Genomic DNA, 17580 nt, shown 5'->3' with positions numbered 1-17580 from the left:
AAACCTTCTTGGCCAGGATAGAGGGCTGTGCACGTTAGAGTGCATCTCATCAGGACACAGAATGTATATTCATTTCACTTTTAGTGATGCTAACATTTATCAGAGGGTTTAGGTGGCAACACCCTTATTTCTTCATTGAAAAGTTTCTTATCAAGACTTTGCTCAAAGGTTTTACCATTTACTGATGATCGTTGCCTAAGTCACGTATATTATTAGGGTTTGCAAAGCGGTGATAATCTAATTTTAGTATTTCTTCTGATTTATTTGCTGAAATTCTTCTGTATAAAAGAACTCTTCCTTATCCTCTAGGGCTAGTTGGTGCCCCTGAAATATAGATCATAATCTAAGGCAGAATAAATGCTTAATTTTTTAAAAAAGGGTTTAAAAACCCTTCAGTTTTTATGAAATTTCCAGGAGAGAATTTAACAGCAGTGTTGATAGTTCCAATTCAAATTTAAAATTGCATGTTTTTAACTCCTTTGATATTGTATTTATATCTCTTTTGACTTGAAAATCTTAGATCCTACCAACATTGATGTAAGGACTAAAATGTTTTATTCCATGATAGACATTTTTTAATATAGCAGTAGTAACATCATTACTAATAATAAGATTATTGAGAGAAGTTTAAGATTTGTTTGCTGTTGTCTTTTTTCCCCTTTTTCCTTAGAATATATCTCACTAAAGATGTGTGGTCAAAAGACTTTGTTTCATGGTCAATTGGAATCATTCCTTTTTTTCTGCGGGGTCAGGTTATCAACCTCATGTAAAGTTATGTTCATGTTTTGGCTTGTTTTTCACTTTAGGAATTATTTTAACATTTACATGATTTAAACATTTACATGAATCATTTATGGGATTTCAAAGTAAAGCTACCTAATAAGTCTCGTTCAGAGAAGCCTCACTTCCAATCCTTTCCCTTTCACTTTGTTCTCTTTTCCCCATAGAAATGCTTTGAAAGTGGGTTTTCTCACCCCCAGCACTGCTGGCATTTTGGGCCAGATGATACCTTGTTATGGGGGGGCCGTCCTGTGTATTAAAGGATGTTTCGCAGCATCCCTGGCCCATACCTGTCAGATGCCAATTACAGGTAAAAATGTCTCCAGACGTTGCTAAATGTCCTGGGCAAAATTACTTCTAGTTGAGAGTCCCTGTTTTAAGAGAAACAATTTCTTGCTGGCTTAAAACTTTGACCCCAAGTGTAAGATATCTGCATTTAAGGTTACCCTCATCACGTCAGGCAATCACTTTGCACTAACACGAGCACAAAATTTTGGGTGCCGGGATTTATTTACAAGGTGGCTGTCCCAGTGATCCAGCACATGCTTATATTATTATTATTTGTAGATTGTAACTGAAATCAAGACATGTGTTTAGAGACCTCTCTTAGAACTTGTGGACCTTGAAAGGGCATCCACCCAGAAATCCAGATACCTCATCACTTTCCCTGATTTGCAGAAAACTGCGGCTGGGTGATTGCTTAGAGCCTTCCTGCTGTCTGAAAGCTTTCTTGTTCTGAAAGTCTAGAAGCTGGCTTTTCAAACTGGGGTGGACAGCCCAGTGATTGAGAGCACCGAGTGGAAGCCAAGGCCTTCAACCTATCAGCTCTGTGATGTACTGCAAGTTACTTACCTTCCCAGAGCTTTAGTCTCCTCAACTATGAATTAAGATGAAAGTTGTAGGGACTGGCCCAGTGGCTCAGGCGGTTAGAGCTCCATGCTCCTAACTCCGAAGGCTGTCGGTTCGATTCTCGCATGGGCCAGTGGGCTCTCAACCACAAGGTTGCCGGTTCAACTCCTCGAGTCCTGCAAGGGATGGTGGGCTCTGCCCCCTGCAACTAAGATTGAACATGGTACCTTGAGCTGAGCTGCTGCTGAGCTCCTGGATGGCTCAGTTGGTTGGAGCGTGTCCTCTCAACCACAAGGTTGCCCGTTCGACTCCCGCAAGGGATGGTGGGCTGAGCCCCTGCAACTAGAAATGGCAACTGGACCTGGAGCTGAACGGCACCCTCCACAACTAAGACTGAAAGGACAACAACTTGACTTGGAAAAAAGGTCTGGAAGTACACACTGTTCCCCAATAAAGTCCTGTTCCCCTTCCCCAATAAAATCTTTTAAAAAAAAAGAAAAAGATGAAAGTTGTACCTATTTCATGGGGTTGTTTCAAGGATTAATGACAGAAAGAATGTTAAGGGCTTGATATACTGTGTGGCATATAATAAGTGCTTAATAAATGTTGGCTGTTAGTATAATTACCACCAGAGCTAGTTGTGTGCTTGGAAATACTCAGAGCCACGGGACAGATATGGAACATGTTCCTAGAGTATGAATTTCTGCCTGAAGAGTTAGAAAAACAGGCTCTGAATGTTTCTCTTAAAGGGAAATAATTAAAAACATTATTTTCATGTTAAACATTGGAATAAATGGTGAAATTTGAATGGATTTTAAAGATAAACTGTGAGACTTCAAAGAAATGTTATGCTTGAGGCTGAAGAATTTGGGCCTCCTCCCCAGACCTCCAAGGAGGCTGTCTCAGTCTCCTCTGTTTGAGAGAACTTTGGTGGGACAGGTTTAGCAGTAGCTCTGTTTTGCATCTTGGACTGATAGAAGTATCAGGGAAATTGAAGAAATTCTGTAAGAAGTGGGGACTTCCTGCCCAGGAATCCCTGCTCTTGTCCATTCCTCTCCTTCCAAATTGCTTTGGGGTTTGTTACTTGAGGAAGGGGAATGGGAAAATTTGCTGGTAATTTATTGAATAAATATTAAGTGATTACTATTAATATATGCCTGGCACCTTACTAAGGGATACAAAGAAAACAAATCAAACATACATTCTGTCCACGTGAAACCTTCAGTCTATTGATCATTCCCTATCAATAGCTACTGTAACCTCAATAAGGGAACTGAAATTGGAAACAGTAGGGGGAATAGGTTTAGGGGTTTAGAGGAAAGATTTGGCAGTTAATGGACAGTTGAGTAGCACGTGAACCATCCATATAGAGACCCTGAGTAGGATGCGAGTTTAGAGCCGTGTTTCTCACTTGGGACTTGAAACATTTGTGGTGGAGTTTGGGTAGTCATAATGGCACTTATTGGGGGTAAGCCAGGAATGCGACTTCTGAATGTCACACTGGCCATTTATGTAGGTGAAAGTCCTGTATACAATTATCTGAGCCTAACAACTAAGTACATTTTTCATCTAAAGACAGTATATTCTAGCATGATTTTAATATTCTAGGGAGGCAAATACTATGCAAAGTGAATGAAGATTATACCTTGCTGTGTTTAGACTCTACCAAGAGTTAATCTCCATTTCAGAAAATCTTGTCAGCAACAGCAATTCTGTGATGGTATTCGAGTCTCCAATTGCTTCTCAAACTGTAGGGTATATGTGATCACCTAGATCTCTTGTTTCTTCTCTTTCTTTCTTTCTTTTCCTTCCTTTCTTCCTCCCTCCCTCCCCTCCCTTCCTCCCTCCCTTCCTCTTTCTTCCTCCCTCCTCTCTCTCCCTCCTCTCTCTCTCTCTCTCTTCCCGCCACCTCCAACCCTCTCCCCCTCTCCCTCTTTCCCTTTCTCCTTCCTTCCCTCTCTCCCATCTGTCTCCTGTTTGGGTAATAATGGAAAGAATCTGGTAGGGAAGGAGAGGCTGACCTTAACAGAGAGGGGCAGCTTAAGGAGTGAAGTTGCTTACAGGCAGAAAAGAAGGGTATCCCGGCAGTAAAAGGACTGTTGAGAGGACCTGGTTTTTGGAAATGGAGGGGAGAATGGCTGGAGATGCAGGTTCATTTAGAAACATGATGGCAGGAAGTTGAGGGATGTTATACCTCTAATGTCTACCTCTCATCCACAGCAGGATTAGCCTCCTTTCTACCTTTGTCCTCTGTCTATAAAGCTGGCCTATGGCTGGGGGAGTGGTGGGAAAATGAAGAATAAGGAGACCGTATTGACCTCTCTACCTCCCAGAACAAGTGCTTTGGAAAATAATACAGTGAGGCATTATTACTACCACTACTCTATTATTATTATTGTCCTCTAGGTCAGTGCTTACCAATAGGACTTTCTGCAATGATGGAAATGTTTTATTCGGTGCCGTTCAGTATAGTAACCACTAGCCACATGTAGCTATGGAGCACTTAAAACATGCCTAATACAACTGAGAAAACTAATTTAAATTTTTATTTAATTTTAATTAATTTAAATTTACATAGCCACATGTGGCTAGTGTCTATTGTATTGGATAGCGCATCTCTATATGTTTTCTGCCTCTGTCTCAATGTGGTTCTTTAAAGATGAGCACCCTCTATAGAGGGCAGTGTCGTTTGGACCAAGAGCACAGGACTAGGAGTCATACTAGAGTCCAATTGCAGCGGTGCTCTGGTAATTTTGGGCAATTCACTTCCTTCTCTGTGCCTCATTGTCCTTTGTTTTCTTATCTTCAGTGGGGAGATGAGAGAGTCAAATGAGCTAAGGGTGTGAAGGCACTGGGAACAGTGAAAGGCTGCACGCTGTCATGCGGGGGAGCCAATCCAAATCCCTTTACTAGGCGCCTTTTATAAGAATGGCACAGCGCTGTGCCAAGGATATGCTCCGAAGGTTCCTTCTCAGAGAGCCTTTGAGGACCCTACCTTACCCCTTCCATTTGCTGCTCCTTTCTCTGTAGGCCATTCAGAGTTATTGTTTGATTAATGTACACCTCTCCCACTGGCCTCTAGACCCACAAGAGTAGGGCTGTGTAGGTGTTTGCTTGTTTTTGTATGCCTGGGGACTAGCACATAGTAGGCTCTCAGTAAGTACTTATGCTATGAATGGATAAAACAGGAAGTACTAGTATTTGAATTTAGGTGTGATTTCAAAGCTCACCGTGCTCTATTCTAGAACTTTACAACATTCATTACCTTCCCGTTTATAATGGTGGAAATACTAGAAAAGACCCAAATACCCAACATAGGGACTTCGTTTAATTAAATGATTCTTAAGATATGAAAAAGACTATTCAGTGACACAAATAGAGATGTATTTATTGTAATTGTTAAGTGAAAAAAAAAACACGAAGGTATATTATAATCTCAGTTTGTGAAAGTTATATATTTACATGCATAGGGAAAGTCTGGATTAATAGATACAAATATTAACAGTGATTACTATCCCTGGGTGGGATAAGGAGATGATACTTTTTTTCTAAAACATCTATTTTTTAGAAAATGTATTTAATATATCCAGAAAAAGCAAAAATACAGAGACTGCGAGTAGATTAATGGTTGCCTGTGGCTAGGGGTGGGAATGGGGGTTAACAGTAAATGGGTATGATGGATTTTACGGGGAATCTGTAAAACGTTCTAAAACTGTTTTATATAGATGTTGCACCCTCAGTAAAGTTACTAAAAGTCCTTGACTTATACACTTGAATGCATGTATTTTATGATATGTAAATATACCTCAAAAAATTTTTAAAAAATGTATTATATGTATGTATTCTTAAAAAACCATTAAAACAATGCAGAACTATTTAGTCCCTCATCCCACACCCAATTCTACTTTCCAGGCATAACAGTAGTAATTGGTGTTACTCCTTTCTGACCTTTTTTTATGCAGAATCCAAGTATTACATATACATTATAGATATGTAATTTTCTGCAACTTTCTTCTTTCTCTGGACATACATTGTAGGTCATAAAAAACTTAACAGTAGTTGCCCTGGGAGGTGGAATTAGGGGTAGGAGTTGGGTGGGGGGCAGGAAGGGAGAGGCACACTTGAACTTTTTGCTTTCTTTACCTTTGTATCATTTGCATGTTTTTGCCAGGAATTTTTAGAGTTATAAACTCAATAAAGATGTTGGAATAAGAGATAGCATTCATGGCTCAGCTGGTTGGAGCGTGGGCTCTCTACCACAAGGTTGCCCGTTCGACTCCCGCGAGGGATGGTGGGCTGCGTCCCCTGCAATTAACAACGGCAACTGGACCTGGAGCTGAGCTGCGCCCTCCACAACTAAGACTGAAAGGACAACAACTTGAAGCTGAATGGCACCCTCCACAACTAAGACTGAAAGGACAACAACTTGAAGCTGAATGGCACCCTCCACAACTAAGATTGAAAGGACAACAACTTGACTTGGAAAAAAATCCTGGAAGAACACACTGTTCCCCAATAAAGTCCTGTTCCCCTTCCCCAATAAAATCTTAAAAAAATAAAAAAGAGAGATACCATTCAATGCTTAATGCCGTGCAGTTCTCCTGTTTAAAAATTTTCAAAAAATTTTACCAAGTACCAGGCACCATATTGAGTGCCTGAGATATATTGTCTCATTGAATCCTTATAATTATTCTGCGAGGTATGCAATATTATAGTCTCAATTGACAGAAGAGTAAACTAAGACGTAGGGAAGCTGATTTTCCAAGGTCCCACAGCCAGTGTGCACTGAGCCCAGATCTTTACGCTGCAGCATCTCTTCTCCCTTCAGCAGATTCATGCTCTCCCTGTAAAGCCCAGCTTTAATAATCTCATCTCATGTGCACATGTAGAGCCCTTCCCTGTACCACTTAGGTAGAGAGATGACCCCATTTTTCAAGGTGCTCATGGTCCAGGGACGAGACAGACAGCTAAACAATTACATTGTAGTGCCATAAGTACCCCTGGTTTACAGGCTATGTGCAAAGCAGAGGGAGTTTAGACAATGTGTCTGAGGTACCCAAGAAGCTCCTGAGAGGGTATGTTCTGAGTTGACTGATAACCCCAAGTTGTTTTTCAGGAGGGTTAAAGAAAGGTGTGGGTAGATGGAGGTGGGGAGAGGATGTAGAAAGGGATTTAGGGCCCAGCACCTGGCTCAGGAGGCTCAGAAGTGTTACAGACCTGGGCCTTCTCTGGCAACTACAGTTATGAAGTTCAGTGTGGCTGAAGGAGGGGCAGAGGGGAAGGCGTGTACCTTGAAACTTAAGGCCAGGTTACTGAAGCTTTTTAAGTTGACTTTGTGCTTACCGTTATCCTGTGAATTAAGCAGAACTGTTAAAATATTTGAGTCTGACGTGTTAGAAAGATGGGAAGGGGCCAAGAGGGGGCTGTTGCTGGTGATCCCCGCAGGACCCCCAGCTCTCCCAGTCCTAGGTGGTCAGGTCATTTCTGCCCCAGGCTGAGAATTCCTTTAGGGCAAGGACTTTTCTCACTCACCTGTGCATCCTAGCACCCAACACAGAACCGGGCATACAGCAGGTACTCAGTAAGGGCCAAACTGACTGGCCGAATGCTGGGTGCCAAGAAGGTGATGGCTGGTGGCTCTGTAAAATAAAAAGCAAACCTTCATATCTTCTCCAGCACTGCCCAGGTAGGTGTTCAGCTCAAGTCTGACCCAACTATAAGAAGGTCAGAGAGGCCCAGGCCCCAAACTCAATCCCAGAGAGGTCTATTATTAAGGGTGAGAGAAGGAGAGGGGGTTACTGACTAAAGCTGCAACTTCGGAGCAGCGCCTGCTATGTGCTAGAATTCACACCTATTGTCTTTTCCCATCTGTCCAATAGCTCTTCAACTGGAATTATTGTCCCAGTCTCTCCGACCAGGAAACAGGATCAGAGTGGTCTGTAATTGGTCAAGGTCACAGAGCTGGCAAGTGTAGGAGGGGCAGAGGCTGGGATCCAACCTTTTAACAAGTCAAAACCCATTGCCTTCCCCCTCCACCTGGGGACGCATAAAGGCACCTATTCTATTTGCCTAGTCGCTGGGGTTGGGGGGCATCCCGCTCTGTGGCTTGGGACCCGGGAAGCCGGCTCGTCCCAGCAGCCTGCGACCGGGAGCCGCTCCCATATTCGGAAGTTACGAAGTTTCCGTGCATTTCGCTCGCTTCCCTCCGCAGCACGTCCCCGCTCCGCAGCAGTTACGCCGCTAGCGCAGCGGGGCTCAGGTGCTGCAGCGGGCGGGGGCCTGGCGCCGGGAGGAAGGCGGGGACGCAGTTTACGTAAGCGTCCGCTTACAGGTGCATGCGGCCGCCACCAGCGTGTGTTCCCTGCGCGCTCCCAGGTGCGTAGTTGGCGCAAGCGGCGGCGCAGCACGGTGGCGGCGGGCGCTGGCCGGCGCTCTCAGGTGCGGCAGAGTGCGCGTGGAAGGGGCGCGCAGCGAACGAGGGGGCGGGCTTTCCGTTCCCCAGCAGCCGCGGGGCCCGCCCCCTGGCTTGGCCAATGGGCGCGCTCGGCGTCGTCACGTGCTCGCCGCCGCCGCCGCCGGAGCGGAGACCGGAGCCGCGAGCGCCACCAGGGCAGCAGCCGCCGCAGCCGCCGCCGCTGGGCTGAGGAGCCGGAGACGCGGGCTGACGAGGTGGCGGCGGCGGCGGAGCGGGAACGGGGACCGGGCAGAGCGCGGAGGCGCGGGTAGGCTGCTGCGGCGGGGCAGGCGCCTGCGCGGCGGGCCGTCCTTGGCGGGCGGCGGTTAAGGCGGCGGTTGAGGCGGTTGGCGGAGCCGGCCCGGGCCCCGCATTGTTTGTTGTGCGTCCTTAGCAGCGGCGGCGGCCGAGGCGGAGTGCAGGGAACAATCCCGGCCCCCGTGGCTCTGGCATTGTGGCCGCTGCTGCGGTGCCGCGGTCGCTTCGGGCAAGGGCAGCGGGCGGCTTTCCTCACCTTTGGGGGGACGGGGTCCCGGCCCCAAGCGAGGGGAGGGCGTGGACAGTGTGGGGGACCGGCGCTGGGGGGTCTGGGTAAGATAGAGGGCGAGGGGCTCCGGGCAGGTGTTGGAGGACATTGGGGGCAGGGGCTGGGGGAGAGGCTTCGGGGGGCAGGCGGAGGGTGTGGACAGATATGGGGGAGAATGAAGGGTGGAGGGATCCGGCCCGAGGGAGGGTGAGGCCCTTCGGGCAGGTTCGGGGGGCCATTGGGGGCCAGGGCGAGTGCGAGAGGAATGGAGGACATTCAGGCCGGTGGGGGGGGCAGCATATGGGGGTTCGAGAGGGTGTGAGGGAGGCTTTGGGGAAGGCAGGGGCGAATGTGATGGGAAGGAGAAGGTTAGGGATTCGAGGAAGGAATGGAAGAAGCAGATGTCCCGATCGGGGCTGCGTGTGAGAGGCAGAGAGTGGGGGCAGACATAAGGAAGGCCACCGGACAGACGTGAAGAGAAACGTGGAGGAAGCGTCCGGTAGGGAGAAACTGGGCAGGGTGTGAAAGGGGAGAGCGGGACGGAGGGTGCCTCGGGGTGTCTCCGGTGATGGCGAGGGAGAAGGGGGGTGTCAGGGCAGGAGGCGTGTGTGAAGTAGGCCCAGAGGCTCGGGAGACCTGGGAGAGATGTGCGGACAGTGTCTGGCCAGGAGGCGTGTAGGGGCGACAGGAGGGGTCGCCGCTGGACAGATGGGACGTGGCAGGGGAGAGCGTGTGACGGGAGAAGGCAGGTCTCTGTCAGGGGAGATGAGTACAGGGCGGGAGGGGGGAGGTGATTGGAGCAGGGCCTGAGTTTGGGGAGTTCCGGAGGGAAGTGGGCACAGTGGAGTAGGGTGATGGGATGGAAAGGAGACTGACTGGGTAGGAGGTGTGCGGGCGTTTACCCCGGTGGCATGTAGCAGGAGAAGGGAGTGAAACGGGGGTGTTCGTGCTGGAAGTGTGGATGAAGGTGGAGCAAACGAGAGGAAACGGGGTTGGGAGGACGTTGGAGGGGCCAGGTGGAGTGTGTGTGAGATGGAGGGTCAGTGGGGTAGGGGTGAAGGGGGTGTTCTTGGAGAGTGGCGGATGAGCTGTGGGGAAAGATGGAAGGGGCTGTTTCAGGGCAGGAAGTGCAGAGAGAAGTTGGGGAGAAGGAAGGAGAAGGGCGAGTGTGTTTGTGAAGGGAAATCAGTAGGGGGAGGTAGTCGGGATAAGTTGGAAGGGAAGGTACACAGGTCTGGAGTACAGCATAGGAAGGCAGGGAGCACGGGTTTGGGGCGCTAGATTTTGTTCTGTAGAGAGAAGGAGGTAGGCCGGAAATAGAAAGAAGGGGAAGACAGGATATTTTGGGGGAGCGGATGTAGAAGAATGCATGGTACCTATAATGGGGTAAAGGGCAAGGTAGGGATGTGTGTGGGTATGTCTGTGACTAGCAAGGGGCAGGTTGAGCATTGGGGGGGTGGTGGGGGAAGCAGGCTGCCCAGGTGTAGAGCAGGAAATAACTGTTCAGGTGGAGAGAGTTAGGAAAACAGGTAGCTTAAAAGAGGGTGGAAGGAGCGGGGTGCTGAAGTATGGGGCGACATTGGAAAACTGAGTCTTGAGAGATTAAAGGGCCAAAATTTTTAGGTCACTGGAAGTTTTACGAAGGGCAGAGTGCAGAAGTTGGAAAAATAAAAAAAAACTAAAGGCAAGGGATTAAATTCCAGATTTAGAGGCACCGGAGAGTGTGTGGGGTGTGCTGTGGATCCTGGACTGATGTTAATGGAAAATGGAGGACATTAAGCCCTGTACCATACCTGAAAGTTCGTGCTTCTGGCATCAGAGATCATGAAGCCTGATTTTAGTTCCAGAACCCAGTGAATGGGGAAGGGATGAGGGAGGGCTCAGTATAGATGCCTAAATTTGGAGGAGGTATTTTGTGGAGTATTGTCCTAGCACATTGGCCTGATGAGTGGGCAGATAGAGGAGCCATACAGGGTCATGAAGAGTACACACACCAAGAGTGAATAGAAATAGGACTGCAGCAGGTGCAGGGCAGATGTCTTTGTGAAGATACTGAGAGCAGGGCCCAGCATCAGAAGCTTTCAAGGGCTGCGTATCAGAGGAAGGGATGCCTTGGTGCAGTGTCTCCGATACCCTGGTGCTTTCTGGGTAATGGGGCCGATTTCAGACATTGAGTCCCATGCTAGAGGCGGACAGAGGTAATGTATGTACAGCACCTGGAAGTGGCAGGAATGGAGCTGTTTGACTCCTTAACTCGCTCTCAGGGTGAAAATAGCTGATCCACTGATGTTGGCTTTTTCTCCCAAATAGTTCAAGTAAAATTTAGTTGGAGGCGTTTGGATTTTCTGGTATTTTGACTTGAGTTGGGGAGTGGAGTGTTAGCTTTTATTGAGGAAAGACTTCTGGGTTTGTGTGGACATATGGCGTCAGCTTGCCAAACACATAGGAAATAACCTTTAGGAGTTTGAGCACAGGTATTTCAGTGCAGGTCTCATTCAGTTTTCTGTGTATTGTGTTAGGATCTTTGAGGTTTGGAAGGATTAAGCAGACTGCTTTGAGACTGCCTAAGTATGCAGGGTTTTCTGGAATCTTGGAAAACGATTTCCATTTTGATAGTTGGAAATTCAGTCTTGTCAGATTTTGTGAAAAATAAATTATTTCATCATGTTGCAGAAATGTCAATTATAACTTCAATTATTGCTTTGTGGGCTTCATGTGGTACCTAGTATGATTTCAAATAGAAGGTCCTCTTGGGAAGCTTTATGGGTTGATTAGTTTTCTTCTTTTGTCAATATGGGAAGTATCTTAACACAGCCATTGTAAGTTCAAATAGTAAGGTTGAGTGGAAGTGGGAATCTTGTCTAAGCGTGATGAAGGCTGAGCAGAACACCACATTTTAAGTAATCTGATTCTGTAAATATAAATATTTAAAAAATAAACGAGGCTAATCATTTTTAAAATCCAAATTTGAAGTCTATCATGAAGGCAGCAAAACTAATGCTCTTGAAGGCGTTGCTAGAAGATTTTATTTTTGGAGGGAAAGGTTTCTAGAGTATAATATGCATTTGATTGAAACTCTTAGCAGTATTTTGAGATTTGATATATGTAAAGATTATAATTATAAAGAGCCTGTCTGACCCCTTTGGCTCCCTGGCAGAGAATTTGAGCAGGAGGATGTATGATGAATAGAGTGACCTTTGAAAATTATCTCCAATATGGCTATTGTTTCCTCTTGTATTTTTTAAGTCCATTGTGTTAGTTCATTTTATTGATTTGGGGCAAGCAGTACTTTCTTGCTCAGAATACTCAATTTTGGCATAGTGTTCTGATCATATGTATTGTTCTGTGAAGTTCTATGGTTTGGGATAATTTGTAGGCAGTTTAAAATACTACCCTAATTTATGAACCAAGGAAAGAAGATTATTTAGACTTTGTAGGTTAAATAATTGGGTCTGGTTTTATTTTCACTGGGGCTTGCTGGACAAGATACTTAATCCCTTTGTGCTTGTTTCTCCTCCAGAAACCTGACTCTTTATCTACCTCCCATGAGAATTGAGATGGTTTATATAAAACAAGTTTAAGTCTTTCAGGAAGATTAGAACTATGTAAATACGGGGTTAGATGTTATTTCTTTAGTTCATTTTTTCCTTTTAGCCTGGTCAAATAATAATTAGAACTTCAGATTTTGGCATTAAGTGGGTTAATTAGTAGTGAGAAACTTGGATAGAGATGAAACTTCTGTGAATATCAGAGTTGTCTGCAAACTGAAGTTTGTTCCTTCTTTGCTCTCCTGTCTGCTTATCTTTCCTGGTTCATTTCTGCAGCCAAGTGTTGGTGTCTATTTGAATTCTTGAGCCGAGCAGAAGCTTGTGAGAGACATTCTGGGTTCTAGCTTTAGCCCAAGATTTTTCTAAGCCTTAATTTCCATAGACAGAGTACTTGTGTCACTCAGTGAATTCAATTCTTAAATCAGGTATAATAAACAATATTTTTCTGTGTATTTTGCAGAAAGTTGTTTAATTCTGAGTGATTTAAACAGAAAAAATAGAGCTATTCCTTTCCTGAAAAGGGGAAATCTATCCTTTTTCAGGTTTATTGAATACTTTTTCCTTTTTTTCTGTTTAGTTATCAGATAATCACCCATCCATTTGATTTTCCAAGTCCATTGACAGGTTACGCTCTATTTAAGAGGGGGGCTGATTTTTAAATGTTTTTAAAATGTGTTTGGTTTCTTAGTTGTAAAATGCCTCCAGATGCTGGTCATGATGGATACGGCAAAAATGTACATAATAAGTTGTTTTATTAGATATTAGTTTGCTTGAGCTTGGTAATGCTCAGCCCTGATAGTAGTCTTTCTGTGCTAGCCAATCTACTCTTAATAGTTTATTCTCTTATATAACACGTTTGGACACCATTACCCATCTCACTGCTCTTGTGTTTTTCATTCCTTTTATTGGAAAATTGGTTGTTTTAAAAAATTTGTTTAGCTGTAGAAAAATTGTGTCTGACAGATAATTATGAGAGGCTTCATAATCCAGTCTAATTTTAGAAAACTGTTTACTGAGAGATGTAAATTAAATTTCTATGTCAATGAAAACAGAAAAGAATCAAGTAATGAAACCAGGTTAAGGGTGGTAAAAATATTTAAGTGTTTGAGCCTGGAGGATATAAAAATCTTTAACTTTTAAGTCTTGCATTGAATAGTGAGATGACCAAAGGACCTGATTTGACCAAATTACTTTCATGCCTAGTTTGAGTTATTTCTTCTCTTAAGAGTCTTTTAAGTGTATCATTTTTGAGAAGTATGGTATCTGTATCACAGAAGACATTCCAGATACTTGTGTTGCTGATGAATGAAGCAGTCTTAAATTTTAGTTATTTTTTCTTCAAATTCTCTTAACTTCTGACATAACTAACACTATGTAGAACATCTGCTTTCTTTAGTTAACTTCAGCACAATTTGAAAGAGTACAGTTGATTATATCAGTAATAAAATCACAGCCTTGCATTGTGTGACTTCATTTCCATTTGAAAAGTGAGAATTCTGCAGCAGGTTGTGTAATAAATTCTGAGGCGTTTCTGGGTCATGGATAAGATGTAGTTTCTTACTGCACCTGCAGAATTTCCTGTTCTTTGCAGTTTTCCAGGTGCTGGGGTTTTTCACAATATGTTATTGAGCAGATCAGCATTTTGTTTATGAATTGAATTTAACCATATTAATACTGTTGACACAAAGCATCTAGTTATTGTCCTAAAAGGGTCTATCTAGATTTTTTTTTAAGTGTGCTTTTTAACTTGTTTTGCCATTTTAATTCAGCAAACATGCATTAACTCTAGGCTCAAAAGTGTGTTTTGGGCCAGACCTGCGATTTCTTGGTAGGGCTCAATAATAATTTTTGAGTAAAGAATGGATCATTCTCTAGATAGATTGGCCCTTAATGTGAAAATGGAGTCTGTAACTTTGGTTAACTATATTCAGTCAGCCTAACTGAAAGTCAGTCCATTTTATGACAGCTAGGTAGTGACCTGATAACGAAGTGGTTTGTTTTTAAAAGGTTACATGGCGGCAGTTCATTCCTACAGTGTTTCTAATTCCAACTAAATCTTAAACTGCATTTGCATCTGATCATAGGCTTTTGTACAGCTTAGGCAAGCTACATTTTAACAATGAATATTGGATACTGGGTAGCTCTTGACTTAAGTAACTCTGGACAACTCAGTTTTAGTTAGCAAAGCTATTGAACTAGAGGGGAAAGGTGTTGCAATTTTGATAATGTAGGTTAACAGCTGGAGAGAATAAACACCTGGAGCCCTTAATATGCATATTTTCAGTTGTTTTTGAAGTAAACTGTAAATAAGTTTATAATATCAAGGTTAGCATGGAAGAACAGATACCAAACATTAGTGATGAGGCTTTTAAAAACATGGTATCTTAAAAGTAAGTATTGACTGGTGCTTTCTGATATGTCAGCGTGTGGTAAATGCGGAACTATACAGAATCGGCTTTTGACATGGGTCAGTATTATTGTTTAGCAGCGTCCTTTATTTCTAGAGCTCAGAGTTCACATACCTGGACTTTGGTCCTAGTGATAGCTGTGTAATGTAGGTGAATACCATAATGTTATATTTGGAGAAATGGAGGCACAGAGTTAACTCTAAAACAGAGATAGGTGCAACCCTTTCAGAGGTTGGACATCAGATTCCTGTTAGTCCTCAAATTTGGCAAGGTTGATGGCTGGGCAAATTTGAAACCTGCCTCTTTTAATCAAGCCCTCGAGTCAAGTCTTTTCAAGTACAAGATTGCCTGGAATAATGCTTGTCCTTCCTAGGAAACTCAGTCCTAGGATTATGCACTAGTGGTGACTCGGAGGCAGAGAACTAGCACTTGGTGGTGTCCCCTTATAGGTGTGCCCAGAGAAGACCCTGTATACAGCCCTGGTTGCTGTATTGGGTAGTGGAAGAGTGTTTTTGACACTAGAAGACTTGGCTTGGAGGTCTGATCCTGCTATTTGGTTAGTTGTAAATCTCTCTCCTCACGTGTAAAATTGGAATAAAACCCCTAATTTACAGAGTAGAGTTACAGTGAGGATTAAAGAAGATAAGAACATTATTTGTAAGCTGTGAAGCACATAACATACTTTTGAAGGGAAGATTGAGCAGAAATTAAGGGTAGGCTTTGAAGTAATAAGCAAGGTTGGCTTGGAAGGCCCTGGGTCTTTGTTTTTTATCGTGGCCTTTTCACATGTACATAGAACAGTGAACGTCCACATATTCATCAACCAGCTTCGACAGGTACCGGCATTTTGCTGCTCTTATTTTATCCCTTAATTTTTGTTTTTGGGAACATTTACAGCATATCTTGGACATCATATACTTTCATCCATAAATACTTCAGTATGAATTTCTAACAGATAAGAACCTAAAAAAAATAACCACAAAACTATTTTAATCCCCTAAATTAACAATTTCTTATCTAGTACTCAGAAGGAGCTGGATTTGAAACGTAGCTCTACTACTCACCAGCTTTGTGCATTAGTCAAATTACTAGCTGTCTCTGAGCTTCTGGTTCCTTATCTGTAACATAAAGATAATACCTCATGAAGTTATTTTGAGCTTAAATGAAATAACATATAAAATGCCTATCATGAAGGTTCTCAGTAAATGATCCAGCCTCTCCTCAGAGCCTCCTATGGCCTGTGAGTTAGAATTATGGGTTGTCCTCCTCTCTTCTTTAGTATCACAAAGAGTAAGAGTACTCTGCAATCATTGCCCACTAACCTAGTGAAATTTCTCTTCATTGGGCTATTGGACTCTTCTAGTAAAATTCTATATCAGTTGAAATCATATCCGTTCTCCTCCTCTCTGGCAGCATCATTTTTCTCCTATCTATTGGCTCATTTCAGTCAGCATTCATCTATATTTTTAAACAACCCTTTATTGACCACACTGTCTCTGCCAGCTACAAACCAATTTCTCAACTTCTTGTTCTCCTGTTCTCCTGAACCTACTCTAATGAGACTTTCAACCCCATCATTCTGAGGCTGCTTTTATCAAAACCACCAAGTTTAATTCTTATTTGAACTGTTAGCAGCATTTGGTGCAGTGGATGCATCCTTCCTTGAAATACTTTCTGCGCTGGTTTCTAGGACACCAGAAACCCTCTGCTGCCTTTCCGTCTACCTCCTTAGCTTCTCTGCAGTCTCCTTTGTTGGTTCTTCCTCATTACTCCTACCTCTTAATACTGGACCACCCCCTTGGACTTATGCTCTTTATTTCCATTCCCTTGGTGATCCCATCTAGTCTCGTGGCTTTCAGTACCGTGTATGTGCTGATGACTGCCAACTTTGTATCTCTGAAACTCCAGGCTTGTATATCCCACTGCCTCCTTTGACATTTTAAATTACATATTTTATTGGCATCTCAAATTGAACTTGTCCCAAAACAAACTCCGGATCTTTGACCTTATCCCATCTTCCCTTTGCCCCTTTGTTGTCTTCCACATCTTCATAAACAGCACCTTCCTCCATCTTTCCAGTTGCTCAGGCCAAAACTTGGAGCTGTCCTTGACTCTTTCACAAACCACATCCAACACATCAGGAAATCTTGCCAGTTACATCTTCAAACTATATCCAGACCCTGACCTCTTTTCATCACCTCTATTGATTTAAGTCTACATCAGCTCTTCCGAATTATTGCAGTAGCCTTGTTTTGCTCTTGCCTCCTTATAGTTGCCAGTATTGTAGCAGGAATGATCCCTTAAAACAGGTGAGTCAGATTTTGTGTCCTTCTGGTCAGAGCCTCCAGTGAGACCCTGTCTTGCTTAGAGGAGAAGGCCAAGTCCTGTCAAAGGCCTTACTGGCTAAGATCCCATCCTTCTCTGACCTCACTTCTGTTTGCTTACTCCATTCAGGCCTCAATAGCCTTCTTGCTGTTTCTTTAACATGTCAGGTGTATTCCTGTCTCAGGTCTTTAGCATTTGCTGTTTGCTCTGCCTAAGAATGCTGCTGCTTAGGCATATGTGGCTGTATCGTCTTCAGTTCTTGGGGCATATCTCCCCTTGCCAGTGAGACCTTCCCTCACCACCCTCCTGAAATGCCAGCCATTTAGCTTTTAATATATTTTTGCTATTTTATTTTGTTGATTGCCTTTTCCCCTTCACTAGACTATAAACTCCATGAAGGCAAGGATTAATGTTGGTTTTGTATTCTGTACGTTCTGACCACCTACAACTGTCTGGCACTAAGTAGGCACTTGCGTATTTGTTGAATGAATTGTTCTTTTATTAGTTGTGGTCTATTACTTTGTAAATGATGCTATAGCTGTAGTGTTTTAGTTGGAATTTCAGTTTTTGTTATGGAATACTATGCACCTTGAAGTTTTTATGATATATTCCTGTTTCTCTTCTTCATAAGTATCCTTTTTAAAAACTGATACTGGATTTTATTTATTCATCATGATTTTGAGTCCTTCT

The 17580-nt window shown here is 43.7% G+C and overlaps 1 protein-coding gene and 1 long non-coding RNA gene across 10 annotated transcripts in view; both read left to right on the top strand.

The window, feature by feature from the left end:
* Positions 1-6189, top strand: part of LOC109446014 (uncharacterized) — a 56630-nt gene extending 50441 nt beyond the window's left edge. For 4 of the 5 annotated variants that reach the window (XR_012495931.1, XR_012495929.1, XR_012495928.1 and 1 more), the window contains one exon: positions 5801-6189. This is a non-coding gene — a long non-coding RNA (uncharacterized LOC109446014). Of the gene's footprint in view, positions 1-1458; positions 3410-5800 lie in introns of those variants that run through there. The other variant, XR_012495930.1, reaches the window with a different exon arrangement.
* A 1994-nt stretch (positions 6190-8183) lies between these two features.
* STRBP (spermatid perinuclear RNA binding protein) overlaps positions 8184-17580 on the top strand; it is a 123248-nt gene continuing 113851 nt past the window's right edge. For all 5 annotated transcript variants that reach the window (XM_019728515.2, XM_019728513.2, XM_019728516.2 and 2 more), the window contains exon 1: positions 8184-8351. The gene's annotated coding sequence lies outside the window, so the exon portion shown is untranslated. The remainder of the gene's footprint in view (positions 8352-17580) is intronic.

This window comes from Rhinolophus sinicus, linkage group LG04 (genome assembly GCF_036562045.2).
Source record: "Rhinolophus sinicus isolate RSC01 linkage group LG04, ASM3656204v1, whole genome shotgun sequence".
NCBI lineage: Eukaryota > Metazoa > Chordata > Mammalia > Chiroptera > Rhinolophidae > Rhinolophus > Rhinolophus sinicus.
Note: the sequence above shows the minus strand (reverse complement) of the source record. Positions and strands in the feature narration are given on the sequence as shown.